Raw genomic sequence first — 25,115 nt, 5'->3', positions numbered from 1 at the left:
GTTCTGTTCACGAGAAACCAGTTACTGAAGCCAGCATATATTTAAGGGGAGGGATTTTCACAGAAGTATCAAGGAATTTATAAAACCACCACATCCACTCACCTTGTCTTACCAATCATATAGAATGGATGGAAGTCGTTCCCAACTCAGCATCACTGAAACTCCAGCCAGTTTTGTTGTTGTGGTTGTTTTTGTTTAGTATGATCTCTTATTTTCTAGAAAGTAACAAAGGATTACAAGATAACAGTATTGAATTAAAAAAAAATTTTGCCTCAAAAACATATTTGGATCATCCAATTAAAGTTTTATACTGGGAGATGTGATTTCTGAACACATCCCGGAGAATCATTTCTCCTGGGAATGCGGTTCAAATTAGCATAAAACATTTGCAGTTCAGAAACAGGCCGTGGCATTAGAAGCATTACTTATAGATTCATGAATTAGAGTCTTATTTCCAGAGTCTTATCTTGGGACGTATTTGTTGACTTGGGCATACATAAGTCAATATGATATTGCTAAAACTTCTTTAAAAGCTATGGAGTGTTAAGATGGGGGAAGGGCTAAGAGACTTTCTCCTAAGAGGGGACTTATTTTATGAAAGAAAGATATGAAAAAATCATAGAAAAATAAAAGTATAGAATCAAGTGCAAATGTTGTGTACTAAAGAGAATGATAGCAAAGATCTATTTCAGTAACACCTAATGTCTTTAACGTGTCTCTTGATTTTCTGACTTGTTTAAGGTTCCACATTCTAAGACAGGTAACATTTTATTGCAAATGAGTTTATTTAAAAATTTGAGTGCCTGGCTGGCTCAGTTACTCTTGATCTTGAGATTGTGAGTTCAAGCCTCACACTGGGTGTAGAGATTACTTAAAATCTGAAAAAAAATGTTCATAGTAGTTTTGAGTTAGACTCTTTTCACTCCCTTCCAAACTATAGTGTTTTATTCATGCAGGCTGATGTCCTTACAACAGAACTGGAAACTACATCTTCAAAATGTCTACACCTGGACGCAAAAAATCAAGTTCTTCAACAAGAGTTATTATCAATGAAAGCTTTCGAAGAAGAACGTGAAAAACTAGAGAGCAACAACAAGAAGTTACAGCAAGAAGTAGTAAAATTGAAGCAATTTATGGAAATGAATATGGTAGAACGCAGTCAAGTGGAGCAGTATAAACGGGAGATTGAAGAAAGAGCACGACTGGACATAGTAGAAAAATTACACGAAGTCAACCTGTTTTTACAGGTTAATTGATTGATCTGTAATGTGCTTTAATTCATTTTACTGCAAATTACATTTTGGATAGATGTATTGTAGGGGTTTCCTCTACTTGCTTTATGGTAATTTGTAGATTTCTGGAGGCATTTGTTCCTCCCTTTAAAGATTTCAGTTTTCATCATTATTCCTACTAAATCGAGAGGATAAGAAAAAATGATGATTTAAACAACTAGTCTCACTATGAAGAGGAAAAGAAAAATTATGATTTAAACATTGCACTGTACTTGGATTATTCTTAAGTTTATTGTTGACTTTAAAAATTTTCTCATTGATTCTATTATTTGAATTATCAGATTGCGTGAATACTAATACAGGAATGATTGAACTTTAATTTTATAAATCATGTTTAATTCAGTTGACATTGATGATAAATATTTTACACTTGAGCTTTTTTTCATTTAAAATTTCTCTCTGAAACTTTGACTCAGAACTAAAGGAAACAGGTATAATTAATTATTCAGATTATACCTATTTTGAAACTATCCTGTTAATTTTTTTTCATTAGGAACAAGCAGCAGCTCGAAAAAACTTGGACCAGTTAAGAGAAAATGATCATGCTTCAACGATAAATAAAATGGAACTTAGAATTAAAGATCTGGAATCTCAGATCTCTACAATGAAGACTTCTCAAGGATCTACTAAAACAGAGTTGGAAACCTACAGGCAACTCTACCTAGAAGAATTAAAACTTAGAAAGTCCTTGAGAAATAAGCTGAACAGGTAAGTCAACACAGAATCATAGACAAGAAATTTAGCTTATTAATTTGCCTCTAAAGCATAATTTCTGTGGAGCCGAGATCATGAGATGAGTAGGAAGTGAAAGCCAACTAGATCGTGTTATTTTGGAAAATGAGGTTTCTAAGTGAACTTATCTTTGAAATGTTAGTCCAGGACAGTTTGCATCCCTTCTCTTTTTTTCGGTTTTACAGGACCTCGTCCCCCACCCCACCCCCGCACCCCCCGCCCTGTATATTTTCCATTGATCGGATCTGCTAGTCTTTAAGTGCATTGTTCGAAGCTTTCTCATTTAGAAGCATATTATTATAAAATTGCTTGTCAGAATTGCCCTAAATAGAAATGTCGATGAGTTTCTTTTTGGAAGATTACATCTTTAACCTAAAAGGTCAGGTACTACTACTACTCATCCTGGCAGCTTGGTACATTTATTCTCTTGATTGTGACCTTTGGTATGATTCCTAGAGTGGGCCTTGAGACAAACTATCCTTTATGCTTTTTCTACTTTACATAAAGGCATCCGGGTGAAATGCAGAAGGACTCACACAGGGCTGAAGGGTAGTATAATTCCCGAAGTGGCTAAAAAGAGCACCATGGTGGGAGGGAGGCCTGTGGAAGACTGAAGACAGAAAGGGCAGATTCTGCCTCCAGTGCCTTGGTAACTGTTATAAGCTAATTGCCTCTGTAGCTGTTTTAGTTCTTTCTGATCACACGTCTGTCATCTACTATCTCCCCTAGAGATTGTTGGTCTCAATGATTCCTCAGTGTCAAATGCTCAGTTTCTTTGAGATAAAAAGTGAAATGTACAAGAGTGGTGAAAGCAAACGCTTGAAAATGTCTTTGAGGGATGGTTTAGTTTTACATCTGTAAACAGGTTTACTAAATACAAGTATGTATATATAATGGCATCCTGAAGGATCCTGTCAGTACAGCCATTCCAGAAGACAGCAAGTATTATTTGTTAACCCATGTACATCACTGATAGCCACTTCTCTCCCTTCCCTAACTTGAATTGTTAGTTAGGAATCCCCCTGGAAACATAAGTATTTCTTTAGAGCAATTTTAAAAGTATAATTTTAGAGAGTAGGTGTGCTCCGTCACATGTTCAGTGTTAAAACACTGTTCAATGGCAAATGCTATTTACTATTATGGAAACCTAAAAAAAAAAATGTATGTCATTTAGGAATGATTTAGGGGAAAAGAAAATGTATTTGTGTTTTTTAATCTTCACAGGGCTAAGGAGAGACTGTCAGAGAGCAATACAAATTTTCTTGTGGAGAGACAGCAGCACCAAACTTTACTCAGGACCCTTACTATGAGCCCAGGCCTGGAACCACCTTATTGTGGACATTTTGAAAATAATTTAGTACTCAATGGAAACTTTACTCCAAGAGGAAACTTAGTGATTCCTACCATAAACCCACGGCTGTCATATGACGACAGGGAGGCTTCCTTGTGGAAGGTTAGTTATAGTATCTGTTTAGTTTGGGTTTCAGATATCTGATGTTGTTGCTTTTAATTTGGCAAAATTCTGAGTTGAAGTAACTAACACATACGAGATAAAAGTCAGCATTATATGTGCTAAGAAAGAACGGAGGTAAATTTTATATATATATATATATATATTATATATAATATTATATTTATATAATATTAATATAATTTTAATATAATAAAATATAATATAATACATTATAATATAATATTAATATTTAATATAATATTAATATTAGTTATATAATATTAATATATAATATATATTATATGTATATTAGTCCCTTGATCTCTCATTTCTAAGAGATACTTATTTTTATTTTATTTTAGTGAGAGAATGAGTGAGTGCATGCAGGGGAGGGGCAAAAGGAGAGGGAGATAGAGAATCCCAAGCAGGTTTCGTGCTCAGCACAGAGCCGAATGTGGGGCTCGGTCTCAAAACCATGAGATCATGACCTGAGTCAAAATCAAGATTTGGACACTAAAAACAACTGAGCCACCCAGGTGTGCCGCAAGAGACACCTAGCATTAACTGTATTCAGTAAATATAACTAAACTTACCCATGTTAAATTTCTTGAAAAGCTTTCATTTAAATTTGATTTTGGAAAGTAAATGTTATTGCCTGGTAACCACAGGTACACTTAGATGCTTGGACTTATTTTCAGTTGGCAGTGGTTCATTAACACTTGAAAGTTTTGCTATAATCCAGTTTGTCCACCCCTGTATGTCAGTGAATGATCATCCTCCAAACACTTAACGACATATGAATGTTTACTATTTAAAAGAATCCAGAGGGGTGCCTGGGTGGCTCAGTCGGTTCAGCGTCTAACTCTTGATCTCAGCTCAGGTTTTGATCTCAGGGTCATGAATTCAAGTCCTGCATTGGGCTCTACGCTAAGCATGGAGGCTACTCTAAAAAAAAAGAAAAAAAAAAGAATCCATGGTAAGTCCTTTTTATGAATTAAATCAACTTGTAACACTAAAAAGGTTAATTTCTCTTTTAAGTTAAAAGTGTTGCTAGTTTCTTACACGAGAATACATCTTTAATTGCTTTCTTATTTATGGCACTCTTTTTTCTTTTTCCTTTTTTTTTTTTTGGACTTATACCACCTTTGTTTCCATTTTTATAAAATATCTTGATGAGTGATTGTAGAGCATTTTATAAATAGCTAAATCAAGCAAATATTTGAATTTTTAAAATGAAGCTTTTATTTCTTCAAATGAGTTCTTTGCCCCTTTGTCTTTTCTTTTTCTGGAACCCCTTGAATGCAAGTATTATTACACTGAATGTTGTCCCACAGGTCCCTTAACCTAGCCTCATTTTTAAAATTCTTTTTTCTTTTTGTTTTTTGGCTTGGATGATTTCTACTACCCTGTCTTGCAAATTGTTGATCTGTTCTTCTGCATCTTCTTATCTGCTGTTGATTCCCTCTAGTGTATTTGTCATTTCTGTTATTGTATCCTTCAGCTCTGATTGGTTCTTTTTTATATTTTCTATCTCTTTGTTGATGTTATCACTGGATCCATTCATTCTTCTCCCGAGTTCACTGAGCATCTTTATGACCGTTACCTTGAACTCTTTATGAGGTATATTACTTATCTCTGTTTCACTTAGTTTTTTTTCTTAGGTTTTGTCATGTTCTTTCATTTGGAATGTATTCCTCTGTGTCCTCAGTTTGTCTGACTTTCTATGTTTGTTCTTAAAACGGTTCCTTTCAACTTTTTCTCTCTTTCGAGTGAGCGATGCTTTTGAACAATGTACGTTAATTATGAAGTCAAGGAAGAAGAGAATGTTTCTGTAAGTGTCGTCTAGTCATTTTTCTTGGTGGAGCTGTGACAGGTGACACTGGGTAGGGGGCAAGTAACCCTGCTCTTCTCTTTCTAAATTCAGAACACAGGAGACAGGGAGATGGAGAGAAACTTAGTAGCTTTATTACTAATAAACACTAACAAATTGGAGGATACGATTTAGGTTATGTTAGCCACTTTGGGCTTCCTCCCAAATCGGGCACTTCCCCACACAGTTGTAAATTGAGGAAACAAATGCTTGACCCCCACCCCGGGGGCCGGGTGCTTACCACAGAGCTGAGAGCAGACCCAAATTCATGTTACTGTGGGCAGGCACATCTTTTCAAAGAGGAGATCCAGAAACACATAAGCACTGCTTAGCTCCGTCTCCCAAATTCACCCGTTAGGTGAGTCTCCCTTCCCGTCGGGAGGGAGACAGAGATAAGTCCACATGTGAGAAGTGAAGGTTCACCTATAATTTCCGACTGGATTTAAATTATAAATAAAGTGAATTGTGTCTTTTGTACATACCAACGAATGATGAGAGGTTAGACAGAAGCATGCTAGAAGGGAAGGAGAAATCTGTGTTGGGTTTTAAATTTTGCTGTAAATAACCACACCATGGGTTCACTCATTTGTTGATCGATTTTGACAAAACAAATTTTCTTTGGAAGGAAAAAATAATGCTTTCAGGAAGAATTTCCTCAGTTTCAGCTTGCTTGCTTCACCTAAAGATTTTCTCTTTCAAGTTCTCTGTCCTGTGGTTTAAAAAAGTTGTGCTTGGGGTGCCTGGGTGGCTCAGTCGGTTAAGCGGCCGACTTCAGCTCAGGTCATGATCTCGCAGTCCTTGAGTTTGAGCCCCGCATCGGGCTCGGTGCTGACAGCTCAGAGCCTGGAGCCTGTTTCAGATTCTGTGTCTCCCTCTATCTGACCCTCCCCCGTTCATGCTCTGTCTCTCTCTGTCTCAAAAATAAATAAACGTTAAAAAAATTTTTTTAAAAATTTAAAAAGTTGTGCTTAAAAATTGACGGCTACTAAAAGGAGTTAACATAATTTCTGTTCCTTTATTTTCATTCATGACTTTAACATTTGTAATTTAGTTAGAGAGCTACTATTGTGTGCCTCAAACCTAAGCATTACTGAGCCACATGGCAAAGTTTTATGTATTCATTTTCTCTGAGTTATACTTTAAATACACGTATTTTTCCTGACTATGAGGAAGTAACTGGCATAGAACTGTAGGCTTGGTAAGACCACAAGTGTATTCCTGGTCTGCATCTAGTTGGTTTCATGACCTCAGGCAAAGTACACTCTCTCTGAGACCTTTTTGTCTATTACGCAAAATTCGGGATTTTGACTAAATTAGTGACTTTTATATCTTCAAAATAATTTTTTTTCAAACAATAGAACGTAGTTTTTTTTTTTTTTTGCATTAAACTGTATTGTGTAAAACAGAGAGAAATAGAGCTGTCTAACTAAAGGAGAGATGGAGACTACGGCTGTGACTTCCTTGTCCCTCAATCCTGCAGTGTCCCCAACCGAACCTTAGATTTCTATGGGCCATAATTGTATGTTAACAGTTAATGAGAAAATCCTTCTAATTAAAAATCCTTTAAAAATATTCTTTGAATTAAAATTTGCTGATATATAGTTTTTCTGTGTATAATTTTCTCACCCTCTTATATTTTGGATCAATGGAAAGGTATACACAAGAGTACACATGTGTTCTAATTCATGGACTGGAAAGCTATTTTCACCATCGAAACACAGTTTTTACCTAGATATAAACATAAAGGTCACAGAGGTAAATATTTAGGAAAAGAGCTTTTGGGGAAAAGATGCAACATTACCTTGGTAGCTCCTTAAGTCATGTCATATAAAAAACGTGGTTTATATTTTATATCGTATTTATTAATGGTAATATAATATTGTTTGAATAAAGCCTTCCCCCATCACCTGGTATTGAGTTATTAGTTTTATAAGTCTGGTATAGTCATGTTGCCCCATTCATTTTATAAGGCCTGAATATAATGCTATTGTCAAAAAAGTGTTATGGTTCCTCAAAAACTTAAAAATAGATATTCATTAATTCCACTGCTGCGTATTTACCCAAAGAAAATGAAAACACTAATTTGAAAAGTTGTATGCATCCCTATGTTTATGGAAAGATTGTTTGCGATAACCAAAATAGGGGAGCAACCTAAGTGTCCATGGAGAGATGAATGGATAAAGACAATGTGTAATATGTATACAATGAAATATAGCTCAGCTATCAAAAAGAATGAGATCTTGCCATTTGTGACAACATTGATAGACGTAGAGGGTATTATGCGAGGGGAAATAAATCGCAGAAAGACAAATAAATACCATCTGATTTCACTTACATGTGGAATATAAAAAAAACAAAACAAGTGCACAAACAGAATCATAACTACAGAGCACAAATTGGTGGTTGCTAGAGGGGCGGTGGGTAGAGAGGTATGGACAAAATAGATGAAGGGGAGTAAGAGGTACAAATTCCAGTTATAAAGTAAATAAGTCACAGGAATGAAGAATACAGCATATGGAATATCGTCAACAATATTGTATTAATGTTGTATGGTGACAGAGGGTAACTACATGTACGGTAGCAAGCATAGCATAGTGTATACCATGGTCCAATCTGAATTTGTATACTGAAAAACTAGTGTAACATTGTATGCCAACTATACTTCAATTAAAAAAAGGTATTAGGGAAAACAGTCTCTGAAAATATTGGGAAGCATGTCAGCCAAAACATTTGTCCTCACACCTAAGTTTGTAAAGACATTGGAATCCTTATCACCACAGTGTTGATTATGTTCTGTACACTATTTTGGAGCCCGTTTGGGGCATTCAGGGAGAGGCTACCTTGTCTAAGAAAGATGTAAATAAGTACATTCTAGACAGGAACAGTTGTAATATACAGTTGACCTTTGACCAACATGGTTTTGAACTGTGTGGGTCTACTTTACTTACACATGGATTATTTTTGGATACTGTACAGTACTGTAAGTGTATTTCCTCTTCCTTCCGTTTTTCTCAATGTCATTTTTCGCCCTAGCTTATTCTACTGTACAAAACATGTATGAATCGACTGTTTATTTTACCGGTAAGGCTTCCGGTCAACAGTAGGCTATTAGTAATTAAGTTTTGGGGGGATGAAAAATTATATACAGGTTTTTGACTGTACCCCACCCCTGTGTTATTCATGGGTCACCTGTAGTTGGAAATATTCGTACACATTTCAAAGTGGATAACCATAACTTTAATAAGTCAAGTGTTTCAAAACTTGGTCCTAATTTGGAGAAAGGAAACAAAGTTACAATTGAAAATTGTATGTTGTTTTCCTTATCGCTAATGGAGAAAGTTATAAATCAGAAGCTAAGTTTGGAAACTGTTGTAACCCCCTATTTTTCCTTTCTTCAAAGCGATTTTCTGAAATCTTTGTGTGCATATGAAAGGAAATAAGTGTTTTAGTCATAATACAGATAGCAAAACATTTTTACTCAATTTTTGCCAGTAGAATTTCCACATGACAGTAAGACAGTCCCACTTTCTTCATTTTATATGTATTTAAGAGTCAGTCCTGGAAAATTAACAGCAAAAAGCATTCCTTCAAATTTTGGTTTTCTACAAGTGAAAAAATGGAAAGCCCATTTTAAGGAACAATTCATTAAGGTAAAAAACTGATTAAACTTTCATAAATGGCAGTATTTCTAATCATTTCCAAGTAATAATTCAGCATACAATATGATTCTTGTTTAAACTTTTTTGTCCCAGTAAGATCCAACATCACATTTCAAGATTATACATATTCAATAGATCAATATTAATTGTGCTTTTTATCAGACTCACATAAATAGCATTATATATATATATATAATGTACACATATTAGATATATTAATATAATACACATAATACATTATATATATAACATACACATATTATATATATGTATACACACACACACGTATATATGTATACATATATACGTGTGTGTGTGTATGTGTATGTGTGTGTGCATGTATGTATGTATCTGTTCTCCGTTATCTAAAACTAAAATAAAATAGGTAGGAATTTATTTTATTCATGTGATAGTTTTTCTGTTTAAGCAATCCCTAACTTTGGTTTAATCTCTACAAGTATTAGTTCAAGACCACATGTCCTAAGCTATATATAATCCCTACCATGTCTTTTGTTTACCTTACACATTCTAAATAATATTTGGCTTATTTCAGACGCGGCAGGAGTTGGAGGAAAGAATAACCAGAGAACTAGAAGAAGGTATGCTGCCAAAATGTATGAAGGTAGATATCATTGATTTCTGAAATAAACTATAAATAGTAAATGGCATCCCTTTCCGTTGTTTGGAGAATAGATACTACATTCACATTTTTTGTACATATCTAATAAAAAATGTAAAAGCACGAGCATAATGAAGAACACACTTCTTCCTCATTTAGTCCTCATGTGTCATAGCTCTTTTAAAATCTCCCACAAGTCTAGGGGCAAGCAGGTGGTTCAGTCGGTTGGGCGACTGATTTCAGCTCAGGTGGGTTCAGGCCCCACAGAGGGCTCTGTGCTGAAAGCTCGGAGCCTGGAGCCTGCTTCAGATTCTGTGTCTCCCTCTCTCTGTGCCCCTGCCCGCTTGTGGTTTGCCTCTCTCTCAAAAATAAATAAACGTTAAAGAAGTGTTTTCAATCTCCCTAAGTCTATATCTGTTATTATTTCTGGCGACAATCTTCCTTCACTGGTGCCATCCCTATGGAACTGTCAACCTGCACAAGTCTCAGAAAAGGTGTGCTTTATCAAATTGTCGTTTCTGCTAGTGATAGAAGACCCAAAATGCCAAAGTCATCCTAGTAATGCTTGGTTAAGTAATTAGAGGTCATATAGCTGCCATTGACAGGTAACGGGTTTCAATCATCACTCATTGATTTTGTCATTGCTTTTGCCCTTGGGTAAAACTTCAAATTCCTTAGCATGGAATGAAAACACCCAAATCAGTTTGCTTCTTGCCAGATCATTCAGCCTTGTCTCTCACTCTTTGCCCTACTCTGCTGCTTTGCTCTAGCACCTTGTCAAACTAAACTACTCACAATTGCACAAGTGTTCTTCCTCACTTCTAGCTCTTTGTATGTGCTTCTTCCCTCTCCCTAGCATACTTTTTCCTTGTCCTTCAGGTATCAGCTGACATATCACCTTCACCAAAGAGCAGACAATATTGACACAAAACTGGGATGTCCCTTCCGTATGTTCCAGTAGTGCTGTGTTTTATACCTGTCACTTACATCTGTATACTTGGCTCTGGAAATGCCTGTTTGATTTTTCCGTTTATAGTTTATGATTGTTCAGGGTGGACTGTGTCCTCATCTTGTAATTTCACCTTGTAATGAAAAAACCAGAAACTCTGATATTTATCCACAATAGCAATTAGTTCAGTGTGCAACCCTGAGCAAAATATATTTAATACTAACCTTGGGTTTCATATTGCAGTTGTACGTAGGTATTTTTCATTTTTCTTAACACTCATAAAGGCCCCAACTTTCTTTTTTTCTTTTCCTTTTCTTTTTCTTTTCTTCTTTTTTTTTTCATCAGTTGTAGTGAAAATTATTTTGGAGAAAGAAGATAATTCTTTCTTTTCCTTTTCAGCTGCTACCGAATTTGAATGAGGATCTTGTAGAACTCCTTTAGTATCTACGGATGATTCAATTCTAAATCAAGATCCAGTATGGAAAGCGTCACGAGAATATGTACAGATTTTGAACAAAAATTATATGATTTGAAAAATAAATAGAAAAAATTTACTGGATGCTTACCAAACATTTTCATTGTTTCCCAATTGAACACACTATATGGTAAAGTCTTGATTAAAGGAAAATGTTTTTGTATCATATGTGTGTAATGAAAATCTTTATAATATTTTAAACTATGTTTCTTGGCATCTCATTAACTTTTAAGCACATTTTGTACGTGGAAACCAGCACTAGAGGGTTTTAGCACCATCAGACTGCTCCACTACCAGCCGTTTGAACAGCACCCAAACAACCAAGTTGTCATTAACACTTCAGTAGTGTTCATGGATGGCTTTTTGTATTTTCCAATTTTTATGACTATATGTGGGCCTAAAGATTTAGACGTTATTTTGATGTATTCCTGCTATGGCTATTGCCAATGTTTATACATACTACAATTTTTTTATAGTGCCATAGAACCTATCTATAATTTTAATTGTAAACACTGATTCGTAGCTCTTTCCACATGGAGAAATAAGATTTGCCTAAGGCTTTTCACCTTTTCTATTTATTTATTTATTTATTTATTTTTGAATTGCTTTTTAGAAACAAAGTTAGAGAAAAGAAAAATTAGAGAGAAAAAAAAAAGAACCCCCCCCCTGCCCCAGAGCCATTTGCAAGTGAATTGCTAATGGGATGCCTGATTCCTGTAGCATTTAAATCCTACAAGTCAGTACATTCCACATAACTACCATACAACCGTCACAATAAGAACATTAACTCTAATACACTCGACTCTTAAACAATGGGGTTAAGGGCTCTGACCCTGCCCCCCACAGTCAAAAAGCCATGAACAACTTTTGACCACCAAAGACTTAACCACTACTACTACCAATAATCTTTTGTATATGTATCATACTCTATTCTTAAAATAAAGTAAGCTACAGAAAAAAATACCATGAAGAAAATTATGAAAGAAAATACATTTCCAGTACTGAAAAAAAAAATCTGTGTGTAGTCAGTGCACCCATTAAAACTGTTTTGTTCAAATGTTCAGTATAATTCTATCATTTATTCCTCATAATTCTTTTTAAGTTTGGTCACTTATCTGTAGTATACGTTATACCAAGGAAGGTCCTGTTCAGAGCCATGTATTGAATTCAGTTGTATGTCTTAGTCTCTTTCACTCTAGAACACTTCCTTTGTCTTTCCTTGACTTTCATGACTTTTAACCTTTTGACGACTAAATTCCAGTAATGTGGAATGTCTTTCAATGTGGATTTTTCTTAGGTTTCCTTATGGTAAAATTCAGACCATACATGTTTCACAAGAGTATCACTACAACCTACTCTTTGCATCCTATCATGTGACCTACAATTTTGAATTGTCCCCATACTGGTGATGTTAATGTTGGCCACTGGAGGTAGTATCTGCCAGGTTTCTCACCTGGAATGTTAACTTTCCACTTTCCAATTATTTAGTATTTTATGGGGAAGTACTTTGAGACATGTAAATATCTCCTTTCTCAGACACCCTGTGCCAGGCCACCTCTTCTGCAGATGATTTGCCCCCCTGCAGGTTCTGAAAACCCATGCTGGGCTATTCTTCCCCTGTGCAGATGCCTCCCTACCCTGTTCAGTCTGTGATACTTCATTATTCTATACCATTCACCTTTCAGGATTGCTCTCACTTGAGCTCCAACACTGTGCAGGGTGACTGTCCTACACGTAATGCCTTCCCCATTCTAAGCTCCAACACCTCACTCTGGACCCCCACAACTCCATGCCTCTGTTTCTAGGACTGGGAACTAAAATGTTGGGGATGATAAAGAGGAAAGGAAGGAAGGGCTCTACAGGTCCTTTATAATCAACTTGGCAAGCTCTCCAAAGCCGTTTCTCTTTGGAATTGCATCGAATCGGCCAACAGTTTGTAAGGAAAGAAATTTCTTATACTGATTTTTCCAAAGAACTAGTCTTTTAATTATCTAAGCTTATTCCCCACAATATATTGTTTCTTACTCGAGTGTTTTGTCTGCAGATTCTTTTGGATTTGGTACATGCAGTGACATATAATCTATAAATAGTGGCATTTTTTCCCAATTCCTAGAGCTTTCATTTTTTTTTCTTTCCTACTACAAGAATGACGTTGAGTAAATGTGAGGATAGTGAGCGTTCATGTCTTCTTGAAATTGCAACATGTAAAAGTAGTTTTCTGTAACTATGTAGATAGCGGGGTTTTTAAAAGTGTATGTCTTTTATTAGTCTCTTAGTTTGCTCTTGCCGTTTACAACAGATCACCATCAACACAGTGTCTTAAAGCCCCACACATTTATCTCACATTTTTATGGGTCAGAAGCTAAGCAATGGCTTAGCTGAGTCCTTTGTTCAGGTTCTCACAAGGCTGTAGCCAAGGTGTCCGCTAGACTGTGCTTCCCCATTTGGGCGCTTCAAAGGGGAAGAATCTGCTTCCAAGCCCATTGAGTTTGTTTTTAAGAGAATTTCCTTGTGACTGTATGACTGGACTCATTTCCACAGCTCTTTGCTAATTGTCGGCTAGTTGGAGGCTTAGGTCCTAAGCGTTCCCAGACACTTGTCTTAGTCCTTTTGGGCTGCTCTAACAAAATACCATAGGCTAATAAAAAGTAAGTTTTATTTTTCACCCTTCTGGAAGCTGGGAAGTCCAAAATGAAGGCACTGGCAGATTTAGTGTACAGCGACGTCCTGCTTCCTGGTTCATGGACGCTGGTCTTCCTGCTTGGCGCAGGGCCAAGGGAGCTCTCACAGCCCTCCTTTATAAGGGCACTAATCCCATCCATGAGGGCTCCACCTTCGTGACTTCATCATTTCCCACATCCCCCACTTCTGAATACTATCACGTTGAACATTAAGAGTTAACACATGAATTTGGGTGAGTGGGGACACAAATATTCAGCCTAGAGCAAGGCTGTTCCTTGTTCTTGGCCACATAGACTTCCTTAATACGGCCGCTTAGTTTAGGAGGCCAGCAAGGAGAATGTCACTTCAGAGAAGGCTCAGGCCTCCTTGAAGTGTATTCACATGATTAGATCAGGTTTGCCTAGCATGATCCTCTTTTGATTGACTCTGAATTAACTGAATTATGTCTGCAACATTCCTTTACATTTGCCATATTCTAAAAGCTAGAGTCAAGTCACAGATCTTAAGAGAAAATAATTATAAAGAAAAGGTGACAGTACTCAAGGGCAGATATAATGGGGTCACTTAGGGTCTTTCTGCTACAAGTATATTAAGGAAGTTCCCTTATAATACTAGTTTTCTAAGTTCTGTCATGAATGAATATTGAATGTGAAAAGATGTTTATTTCACATCTATTGAGATAATTTTTTTAACTGTTTATTTTTGAGAGAGACCAAGCAAGCCAGCAGGGGAGGGGCAGAGAGAGAGGGAGACAGGATCTGAAGCAAACTCTGCGCTGACAGTGGCGAGCCCAATGAGAACCCCACATGCTGCTTAAACACACATACTGTGAGATCATGACCTGAGCCTAAGTTGGATGCTTAACCGACTGAGCTACCCAGGCACCCTGAGATACGTTTTTAAAATATTTGTGAATGGGGGGTGAGGCCAAGATGGCGGAAGAGCATGGAAGTTTTGTGTGTGTCTCCCATCCATGAAATACAGCCAGGCCAACACGAAACCACCCTACACACCTAGAACACTGATCGGAGGAGTAACACAACAATCTGCACAACCTGAACCACAGAATTCAGCAGAAATTTACCCCAAAAGAAAGAGCATGAAGAAACGACAGCCAGGGATTTAACCAACACAGATACAAGCAAGATGTCTGAACCAGAATTTAAAATCACGATAATAAGAATATTAGCTGGGGTCGAAAATAGATTAGAATCCCTTTCTGCAGAGATAAAAGAAGGAAAAAATAGCCAGAATGAAATTAAAGATACTATAACTGAGCTGCAATCATGGATGGATGCAGTGGCGGCAAGGATGGACAACGCAGAACAGAGAATCCGCGATATAGAGGACAAACTCATAGAGAATAACGGAGCAGAAAAAAAAGAGGGAGATTAAGGCAAAAGAGCACGATTTAAGCATTAGAGAAACCAGTGTCTCATTAAAAAGGAACAACAGCAGAATCATAGGGGCCCAGAAGTGGAAGAGAGAGATATAGGTGTATTAGGGTTATGTGAGCAAATCATAGCAGAAAACATTTACGAAACCTGGGGAAAGACACAGACATCAAAATGCAGGAAGCACAGAGGACCCCCCCATTAGATTCAGCAAAAACCGACCATCAACAACGCATATCATAGTCAAATTCACAAAATACTCAGGCAAGGAGAGAATCATGAAAGCAGCAAGGGAAAAAAAAAAAAAGTTCCCTGACCTAAAAGGGAAGAGAGATCAGGTTTGCAGCAGACCTATCCACAGAAACTTGGCAGGCCAAAAGCAGTGGCAGGATATATTCAGTGTGCTGAATCAGAAAAATATGCAGGGGCGCCTGGGTGGCTCAGTCGGTTAGGCGTCCGATTTCGGCTCTCGTCATGATATTGCGGTATGTGAGTTCGAGCCCCATGTCGGGCTCTGTGCTGACAGCTCAGAGCCTGTAGCCTGCTTCAGATTCAGTGTCTCCCTCTCTCTCTGCCCCTCCTCTGCTCATGCTCTGTCTCACCGTCTCTGTCTCTCTCTCTCTGTCAAAAAAAAATAAACATTAAATAAATAATATAAAAAAATAAATGCAGCCAAGAATTCTTTATCCAGCAAGGCTGTCACTCAAAATAGGAGAGAGAAAAAGTTTCCCAGACAAACAAAAATTAAAGGAATTTGTGACCACTACACCAGCCCTGCAAGAAATTTTAAGGGGGACTTTCTGAGGGAAGAAAAGTTGAAAACATATATATATATACATATATATATATATGTATATATATATATATATATATATATACCAAAAGCAACGAAGATTAGAAAGCAGAGAACACCACCAGAAACTCCAAGTGTACAAGCATCATGATGGCAATAAATTCATATCTTTCAGTACTCACTCTAAATGTCAGTGGCCTCAATGCTCCAATCAAAAGGCATAGGGTAACAGAATGGATAAGAAAACAAGGTCCATCTATATGCTGTTTACAGGAGACCCAGTTTAGACCTAAAGACACCTTCAGATTGAAAACAAGGGGATGGAGAACCATCTATCATGCTAATGGTCAGCCAAAGAAAGGTAGAATAGCCATACTTATCTCAGACAATCTAGACTTTAAAATAAAGACTGCATCAAGGGATGCAGAAGGGCATTATGTCATAATGAAGGTGTCTATCCACCAAGAAGACCTAACAATTGTAAATATTTATGCGCCAAATGTGACAGCACCCAAATATGTAAATCATTAATCACAAACATAAAGAAAGTCATCGATAGTAATACCATAATCGTAGGAGACTTCAACACCCCACTCACAGCAATGGACAGATCATCTAATCAAAAGAAAAAAAATCAAGAAGGGAACAATGGCTTTGAATGACACACTGGACCAGATGGACTTAACAGATATATTCAGAACATTACATCCTAAACCAGCAGAATATACTTTCTTCTCCAGTGCACATGGAACGTTCTCCAGAATAGACCATATACTGGGACATAAATCAGCCCTAAGTAAGTACAAAAAGATTGAGATCATACCGTGCATATTTTCAGACCACAACACTATGAAACTCGAAATCAACCACAAGAAAATATTGGGAAAGGTAACACATACTTGGAGAATGAAGAACATCCTACTAAAGAATGAATGGGCCAACCAAGCAGTTAAAGAGGAAATGGAAAAATATATGGATGTCAATGAAAGGGATAACACCACAACCCAAAACCACTGGGACACAACAAAGTCGGTTATAAGAGGAAAATATATAGCAATCCAGGCCTTCCTAAAGAAGGAAGAAAGATCTCAGATACACAACCTAACCTTACGCCTTAAGGAGCTGGAAAAAGAACAGCAAATGAAACCCAAACCAGCAGAAGACAGGAAATAATAAATATTACAGCAGAAATTAATGCTATCGAAACAAACAAACAAACAAACCAACCAACCCACAAACATACCAGTAGAACAGATCAATCAAGCCAGAATCTGGTGCCTTGAAAGAATTAACAAAATTGATCAACCACTAGCCAGTCTGGTCAAAGAAGAAAAAAGGAAAGGACCGAAATAAGTAAAATCAAGAATGAAAGAGGAGAGATCACAACCAACACAGCAGAAATAAAAACAATAATAAGAGAATAGTATGAGCAATTATATGCCAATAAAATGGGTCATCTGGAAGAAATGGACAAATTCCTAGAAACATATACACTACCAACACTGAAACAGGAAGAAATAGAAAATTTGAACAGACCCATAACCAGTAAGGAAATCGAATTAGTAATCAAAAATCTGCCAAAAACCAAGAGTCCAGGGCCAGATGGCTTTCCAGGGGGAAATCCTACCAAACATATAAGGAAGAGTTAGCACCTATTCTCTTGAAACTGGTCCAAAAGATAGAAATGGAAGGAAAACTTGCAAACTCTTTCTATGAAGCCAGCATTACCCTGATTCCAAAACCAGTCAGAGACCCCACTACAAAGGAGAACTATAGGCAACTTGCCCTGAGGAACATGGATGCAAATATTCTCAACAAGATATTAGCCAACCGGATCCAACAATACATGAAAAGTATTACTCACCACGACCAAGCGGGATTTATAACTCGGATGCGGGGCAGGTTCCATATCTGCAAAACAATTAACGTGATTCATCACATCAATAAAAGAAAGGGCAAGAACCATATAACCCTCTCAATGGATGCAGAGAAAGCATTTGAGAAAATACAGCATCCTTTCTTGATAAAAAGCCTCAAGAAAGTAGGGAGAGAAGGAGCATACCTCTAGATCATAATGGTAATATCATCCTCAGTGGGGAAAAATGGGAGTTTCCCCTCTAAGGTCAGGAACAAGACAGGGATGTCCACTCTCGCTACTGTTACTCAACACAGTATTGGGAGTCTTAGCCTCTGCAGTCAGACAACACAAAGAAATAAAAGACATCCAAATCAGCCAGGAGGAGGTCAAACTTTCCCTCTTTGCAGATGACACGATGCTCTATATGGAAAACCCGAAAGATGCCACACAAAACTGCTAGAACGGATTCCTGAATTCAGCAAATTTGCAGGATATGAAATCAATGCGCAGAAATCGCATTCCTATACACCAACATGAAGCAACAGAAAGAGAAATCAAGAAATCGATCCCATTTACGGTTGCACAAAAAGCCACAAAATACCTAGGAATAAATCTAACCAAAGAGGTGAAAAATGTATATACTGAAAACCACAGAAAGCTTATGAAAGAAATTGAAGAAGACACAAAAAAATGGCAACAAGATTCCATGCTCCTGGATAGGAAGAACAAATATTGTTAAAATGTCGATACTACCCAAAGCAATCTACATATTCAATGCAATCCGTATCAAAGTAACACCAGCATTCTTCACAGAGCTAGAACATATAATCCTAAAATGTGTATGGACCCAGAAAAGGCCCCAAAGAGCCAAAGCAATCTTGAAAAAGAAAACCAAAGCAGGAGACATCATAATCCCAGACTTCAACCTATACTACAAAGCTGTAATCATCAAGACAATATGGTACTGGCACTAGAACAGACACTCAGATCAATGGAACAGAATAGAGAACCCAGACATGGACCCACAAACGTATGGCCAACTAATCTTTCACAGAGTAGGAAAGAATATCCAATGGCATAAAGAGAGTCTCCTGAGCAAGCGGTGCTGGGAAACTGGACAGAAGAATGAACCTGGACCACTTCCTTACACCTTTCTTACACAAAAATAAACTCAAAATGGATGGAAGACCTCAATGCAAGACAGGAAGCCATCAAAATCCTCAAGGAGAAAGCAGGCAAAAACCTCTTTGATCTTGGCCGCAGCAACTTCTTATTCAACACGTCTCTGGAGGCAAGGGAAACAAAAGCAAAAATGAACTAGTGGGACCTCATCAGACAAAAAGCCTTCTGCACAGCGAAGGAAACAATCAGCAAAACGAAAAGGCAACTGACACAATGGGAGAAGGTATTTGCAAATGACATATCAGATAAAGGGTTAGTATCCAAAATCTACAAAGAACTTCTCAAACTCAACCACCCAAACAACAAATAATCCAGTGAAGAAATGGGCAAAAGACATGAATAGACACTTCTCCAAAGAAGACATCCAGATGGCCAACTGACACATGAAAAAATGCTCCACATCACTCATCATCAGGGAAATAAAAATAAAAACCACACTGAGCTAGCTAACCCCTTCTGCCTGTCAGAATGGCTCACATGAACAACTCAGGCAACAACAGATGTTGGCGAGGATGTGGAGAAGGAGGATCTCTTTTGCATTGTTGGTGGCAATGCAAGCTGGTGCAGCCACTCTGGAAAACAGTATGGAGTTTCCTCAAAAAACTAAAGATAGAACTACCCTACGACCCAGCAATTGCACTACTAAGCATTTATCCACGAGATACAGGTGTGCTGTTTCGATGGGACACATGCACCCCATGTATATAGCAGCACTATCAACAATAGCCAAAGAATGCAAAGGAGCCCAAATGTCCATCGATGGATGAATGGATAAAGAAGATGTGGTATCTAGATACAATGGAATATCACTCGGCAATCAAAAAGAATGAAATCTTGCCATTTGCAACTACATGGGTGGAACTGGAGGGTAATCTGCTAAGTGAGATTAGTCAGTCAGAGAAAGACAAAAATCATATGACTTCACTCGTATGAGGACTGTAAGAGACAAAACAGATGAACATAAGGGAAGGGAAACAAACATAATATAAAAACAGGGAGGGGGACAAAACAGAAGAGACTCACAAATATGGAGAACAAACTGAGGGTTGCTGGAGGGGTAGTGGGAGGGGGGATGGGCTAAATGGTCAAGGGCACTAAGGAATCGACTCCTGAAATCATTGCTTCACTCTATGCTATTTGGGATGTAAATTCTGAAAAATAAAAAATTAAATTAAAAAAGTAAAAATAAAAAATAAAATAAAGTATTTGTTAATGTGGGGAATTACATCATTTGCTCATGTTAAACAAACTTTGCATTTCTCAGATTAACTGAATATAGTTGTGATTTCATTCGTTTTTTTCTTTTCATTACTTTATCTTTTTTTATGTTTATTTTTGAGAGACAGAGACCGAGCGTGAGCAGGGGAGTGGCAGAGAGAGAGAGGGAAATGTGGAATCTGAAGCAGACTCCAGACTCTGAGCTGTCAGCACAGAGGCTGACACAGAGCTCAAACCCACGAAGTTCGATATCATGACCTGAGCTGAAGTGGTCAACCAAGTGAGCCACCCAGGTGCCTCTATTTTATTTTATTTGGGGGAGAGAGAGAGAGAGAGAGAGAGAGAGAGACAGAGAGAGAGAGAGAGATCACACACAAGAGTGGGCGAGGGCAGATGGAGAGAGAGAGAGAGAGAGAGAATCTCAAAAAAGCTCCAGGCTCGATGCGGAGCCAGACGCAGGGCTCAATCCCATAACCCTGGACTCCTGACCTGAGCAGAAATCAAGAGTCGTATGCTTAAACCACTGAGACACCCAGGTGCCCCTCGGGGACTGTATTTTCATTTGGCACCGAGCCCCACAAATTCTGTCACTGCAAAGTCCCCACCAGGCCACGTACCCCCTCCCCCACCCCACCCAACCTCCTCCCACAAGACCCTCCCCTCGACACGATCGCACACTAGTCTCCCTCAGAATGAAATCCAAACTCCTCTCTGGGCCCACAGACCCCGCCAATCTGGTCCTCGAATCTTTGCTGCCCTCGCCGCCCTCGTCCACTCGGCTCCAGTCACGGTCCCCACCTTTCCGTCTCAGGGTCCTCCCACTGGCTGCTCCTAGGCCTGGAATGTGGCTGCCTGCTCAGAGGGGCCCTCCTGGCCCCCCAGCTACAGCGGCTGACCCCTGCCCAGGTCTTCTGCTCCCCAGCACTCACAGCGGAAGCTAGCCGTCTCCTTGTTTACCTGTTCGTGGTCTGTCTCCCCCACCCACACCCTGGTGCTCAGAATGTCAACAGGAGAGCAGGGTCATCTTAAGCCTGCAAGCCTCAGTCACTGGTCACAGGTCACAGTGGAGCCCCACCCCCTAGAACAAAGCCTGGCCAGGAGCAGACGCTCCCTAAACAACTGGTGCGTGATGACACACTTTGCCTGAGAAGTGATGACAGACTCTGAGTGACAAGTACCCTCTAGTGTGGGGCGGCAGGCCCGGTCAGTGCGAGCCCATACATGGCACGGTGTTCTCCCCTGATCCCAGGCCCAGTGAGCCCCCCCCACTTCCCGCACTCCCCACCTGGATCCTCAGTGCCCCTGAGATCAGCACATGGTGTCGGGCAGTGCCAGCCCCTCCCACCAGGCTCCCCCATCCTCCAGGGGGACAATGTACAAAGGGCCACTTCAGCACGGAGCTTCAGCTCCATCTCTAGCCCACAGGCCTGAGGTGGGGGAGGGGAGGGGAGGGTGTGCCCCAGCCCTCGTCTGTCCTCTTGAAGCCTGCTCTAGCACAGGGCCAGGAGGGTGACAGATTCAAGCTATAGTGCAGAGAGGCTTTGTTACAGGAGCTGCGCCTTGTGGCCTGGGGGAAATGCCCTTGCACAGCGAGAGGATGAGACACATCAATGCACAGGGTCGGCGGTGAGCCAGTGCAGAAGGCGGTCCCCGTGTACCCAGGTAGCAGGAGTGGAGTGGCGCTCCCCCATGTGTAGAGGGCACAGTTGCGAGGTGCAGCCGTGCACTCAAGAGGCTAAAGTGCTGTAGGGTGAAGGGAGAGAGACGAGCAGACCCGGCAGGGTCTGGGCCAAGCTAGAGGGCAGAGGCCTGGGCTCAGAGTTGGCTCCCATCCTGCCTGGGACCCTCTGCCGCAAAACCAGGCACAAAGAACTTGCTCAAATTGTGGTTCCGGAAACCTGAGCTGATAACCCGAGACGTGACCATCCACCCAGTCTCCCAGGCCAGGAGCCCGGCAGTCATCCTGAATCTGGCTTCTCGCTGACCTCGAGTTCCCCATTGCCAGGCACATCGCTTCAATGCCCAGGTACTCGTCGTCCCACCCGGCCCCCTGTGCCACTGTCCCACACTGCCTGTGCCACCATCCACGCTCACCTGGACATCAGCAGCAGCCTTGCCAGGGAAGGGGTTCCTGGCTTGAGCCCCACGAGCCTAGCAAAGCCACATCTGATGTTGTCCCTCTCAGCTTGGAACATCTGCTCCCAGGATAAAGTCCAAATCCTCTAGGAGGCTCCAAGTTTCTGTGTAATCTTTCACTCCCTGCCAAGGTAGGCTCAGCTGAACTGCAATTCCCCCAGACTGAGGAAGGACTGAGCTGCCTCACCCCTGGCCTGCCCCGCAGGGCTCCTCACCCTACACTGGACGGTGCTGAGCAACTCTCCTGGGGCCCCAGCACAGAGCCTGATGCAAAGGAGGTGCTGACGACAGCCCCCCTCCGCCCCCAAATCCACACACCTGCAGCTGCAGTCAGTGCTGCTGGGCTCTCACAACTGGTCTGGGGTTGGAAAAAGTCTAGTCCTGCCTGGGCAAGGCACACCCCGATGAGGTGGCTCATGGACAGGAACTCGACGGGTCCCCCACAATGGGAGGGAAGTGGTGGAGAGCGGAGACACGGGGAAGGGCTCCAGCCTTCAAAGCGCTCTGAGCAGGATGGCTGATGGTCCGGAGGAGACCCGGCAAGGAAGGAGGGGAAACAGGAAGGGATCTCAGTTCACCCCTGGGTGCTCAGTTCGCCCCTGGTTCACCCCATCAGTGCCTGGCACTATGCCCGGCTGCTGCTGGCTCAAAGGATGGGCTGGGATCCTGGTTCTGCCCCCCCGCCCCCATCTCTGGAATCCTACTCTCTTGGAGGCAGAAAAGCGGGGGCTGGTAACACCGCCTCACGGGGATCTGGGGAAGTGACCAGGCTGCTCCTGGCCCAGATCCTACAGCTCCGGCTCTCTGGGAGCCCAAGCAAGGTCTTCCACCTCCTTCAGGAGAGGTGGCCTGGAGCAGGTGCGCCTGGGGAGCCTCTGTGGAGCTGGAACATAGAGCCCTTTCTCTTTTCCCTTCCCAATCCAACTCTGCCCACCCCTGCCTTCGAGGGGCCATGGTGCCCTCGGCTCAGGACCCGACTGTCTCCACCGGGGGACACTCAAGAAGCATTCACCAAATGGCACAGGGCACCATGCAGGGCTGTAGGCACCGGGGCCTGCTCCTTCATATGGAGCCGCCAGTCTGTTCTTGCTCCTCTGATTAGTCTTTTCCCTCTGCTAGATCCCGAGAGCATTCCGGAAAAGGGCCGCAAGTGCCCAAATGTCCCACTGAGTGTGAGAAAGAAGAGAAAGGAACAGCAGTGACCAGACCATCACCACAAGGGGACAGAGTCATTCAGGAGTCAAGTGGCCAGGGTCCAGGCCTTAGCAATGCCACTAAGCTTGCCGGGAGAGCCTGAGCACCAGGTGAAGTGCTCCATCTTGTCTCACCATCACGTGACCATTTCACAGAGGGGGAAACTGAGGTTTGGAGAGGGGACAGGACTCGCCCCAGGTCAGGCAGCAGCGAGCTGTGGAGAGGTCCTGGCTCAGCAGAGACCACGTGCGTGCCACTGCAGCTCACCAATGCTCAAGACCTCCCCGTTCCTGCCGGACCTCAGTTTCCCCCACTGACCATCGGGGGCACAGACTGGATCTCCCAGCTTCTGGCTGACTTGAGTGTTCCAGGTTCTACAAGGCCCACATTCTAGGTCTGCTGCTCCATCTTCCTCCTCTGAGTTCCGTGATCCCGCTTCTCTGGTCTGGATCACGGGGTTCTACTTTCCAGGTGCTGTGTTCTGGTGCCTGGTCCCCAAGTTCGCCTCTCAGAAAGGTCTGCAGCCCAGGCAGGTTCTCCAGCCCACATGCTTCATTTTCATTCCCTGTATTCTCTCCCAGCCCCCAGCAGTCGGAGCCCACAGGTCACCACCTGAAGCTCCAGTTCCGTCGGCCCTCAGGGCTGCTTTAGGGCATGAAAATAGCTGGGGAGGCCTGTCCCAGGCCCCAGGTCACTGGGCTGAAGGGGATACTGGAGATCATACTCACAGCTGGGCAGGAACACTCTTCCCCACTCTTCCCTGTGTCTCCAGGCCCACGTTTCTGACCACCCCCAGCCCTGCTGGCTTCTGCCCCCACCAGTCCGCATGGCAACAGCCCCCAAGATGGCACTTCCCGAGGACAGAGACCTTGGGTCATTTTTCTTTGGGGTCAGAGCCTGGTACTTCCTTAGTGGGTGTCTGTTAAGCACTTGCAGAATGAATTAACCAGGTGTGCCCGGAGTCCCGGCAGGATTACACACTGTCACAGCCTCAAAGACCAGAGTTCACATATGACAGAGATGCTCACGCTGTGTGTGCGTGCAGGTGATGTGCTCAAAAACACAGACACGTCACACCCTCAAGTCAGCAGAGCTGTGCCCTGGCACCTAGCCTGGGCCCTGGCACTTGGCTGAATGACAGCTGACCGAATGAATGGGTGCTCTGTACTAGGTATATGGGGGAGACGGACATCGAATCCTCACCCAGGATCAAGGCTCAGCTGTGATTCCAAAGACCATTTCCACGAGGTCGAACTTGACTACATTGTAGGAGGACCCCCTGGAAAGGCACTTCGCAGCCAGAGTCAGTAAGGAAGGCAGTCAACAGTGCTACACTCCCACCTGGGCACCCGGATGGAGGTGAAGCAAATAGCCCTAGGGCCACCTCTGGCTGGGAGGGGCAGAGGGCATCTTGGGGTGGGGTGGGGTGGGGTGGCTTTCCAGGTGGAGGTGGGAAGGTGAGGGCCCTGAGGCCTAACCCACAGGACAGGAAGGACAGCAGAGGTTTGAATGGAATTCTGGGCGTGCTACATCCCAGTAGCCCCAGGTCTGGACTCTCTCTGACCCAAATTCCGAGAAAGAGAGACACACAGGCTAAGCTGTCTGCCCC

The 25,115-nt window shown here is 41.4% G+C and overlaps 1 protein-coding gene and 2 long non-coding RNA genes across 6 annotated transcripts in view; 1 reads left to right on the top strand and 2 right to left on the bottom strand.

Moving 5' to 3' along the window:
• Positions 1-10,898, bottom strand: part of LOC124507614 (uncharacterized) — a 150,607-nt gene extending 139,709 nt beyond the window's left edge. For all 4 annotated transcript variants that reach the window (XR_006961042.1, XR_006961040.1, XR_006961039.1 and 1 more), the window contains exons 1-2: positions 10,799-10,898; positions 103-215 (exon numbers count right to left, since the gene is read on the bottom strand). This is a non-coding gene — a long non-coding RNA (uncharacterized LOC124507614). The remainder of the gene's footprint in view (positions 1-102; positions 216-10,798) is intronic.
• The window catches only part of LOC124507605 (ankyrin repeat domain-containing protein 26-like), a 705,441-nt gene that overhangs the window by 542,257 nt on the left and 138,069 nt on the right, over positions 1-25,115 (top strand).
• LOC124507616 (uncharacterized) overlaps positions 17,785-25,115 on the bottom strand; it is a 156,930-nt gene continuing 149,599 nt past the window's right edge. Inside the window, exon 5 of the long non-coding RNA XR_006961050.1 lies at positions 17,785-17,829. This is a non-coding gene — a long non-coding RNA (uncharacterized LOC124507616). The remainder of the gene's footprint in view (positions 17,830-25,115) is intronic.

The sequence above is a fragment of the Lynx rufus genome, unplaced genomic scaffold (genome assembly GCF_022079265.1).
Source record: "Lynx rufus isolate CCGP_SWC_20201006 ecotype Redwood Valley unplaced genomic scaffold, mLynRuf1.p SCAF_12, whole genome shotgun sequence".
NCBI lineage: Eukaryota > Metazoa > Chordata > Mammalia > Carnivora > Felidae > Lynx > Lynx rufus.
Note: the sequence above shows the minus strand (reverse complement) of the source record. Positions and strands in the feature narration are given on the sequence as shown.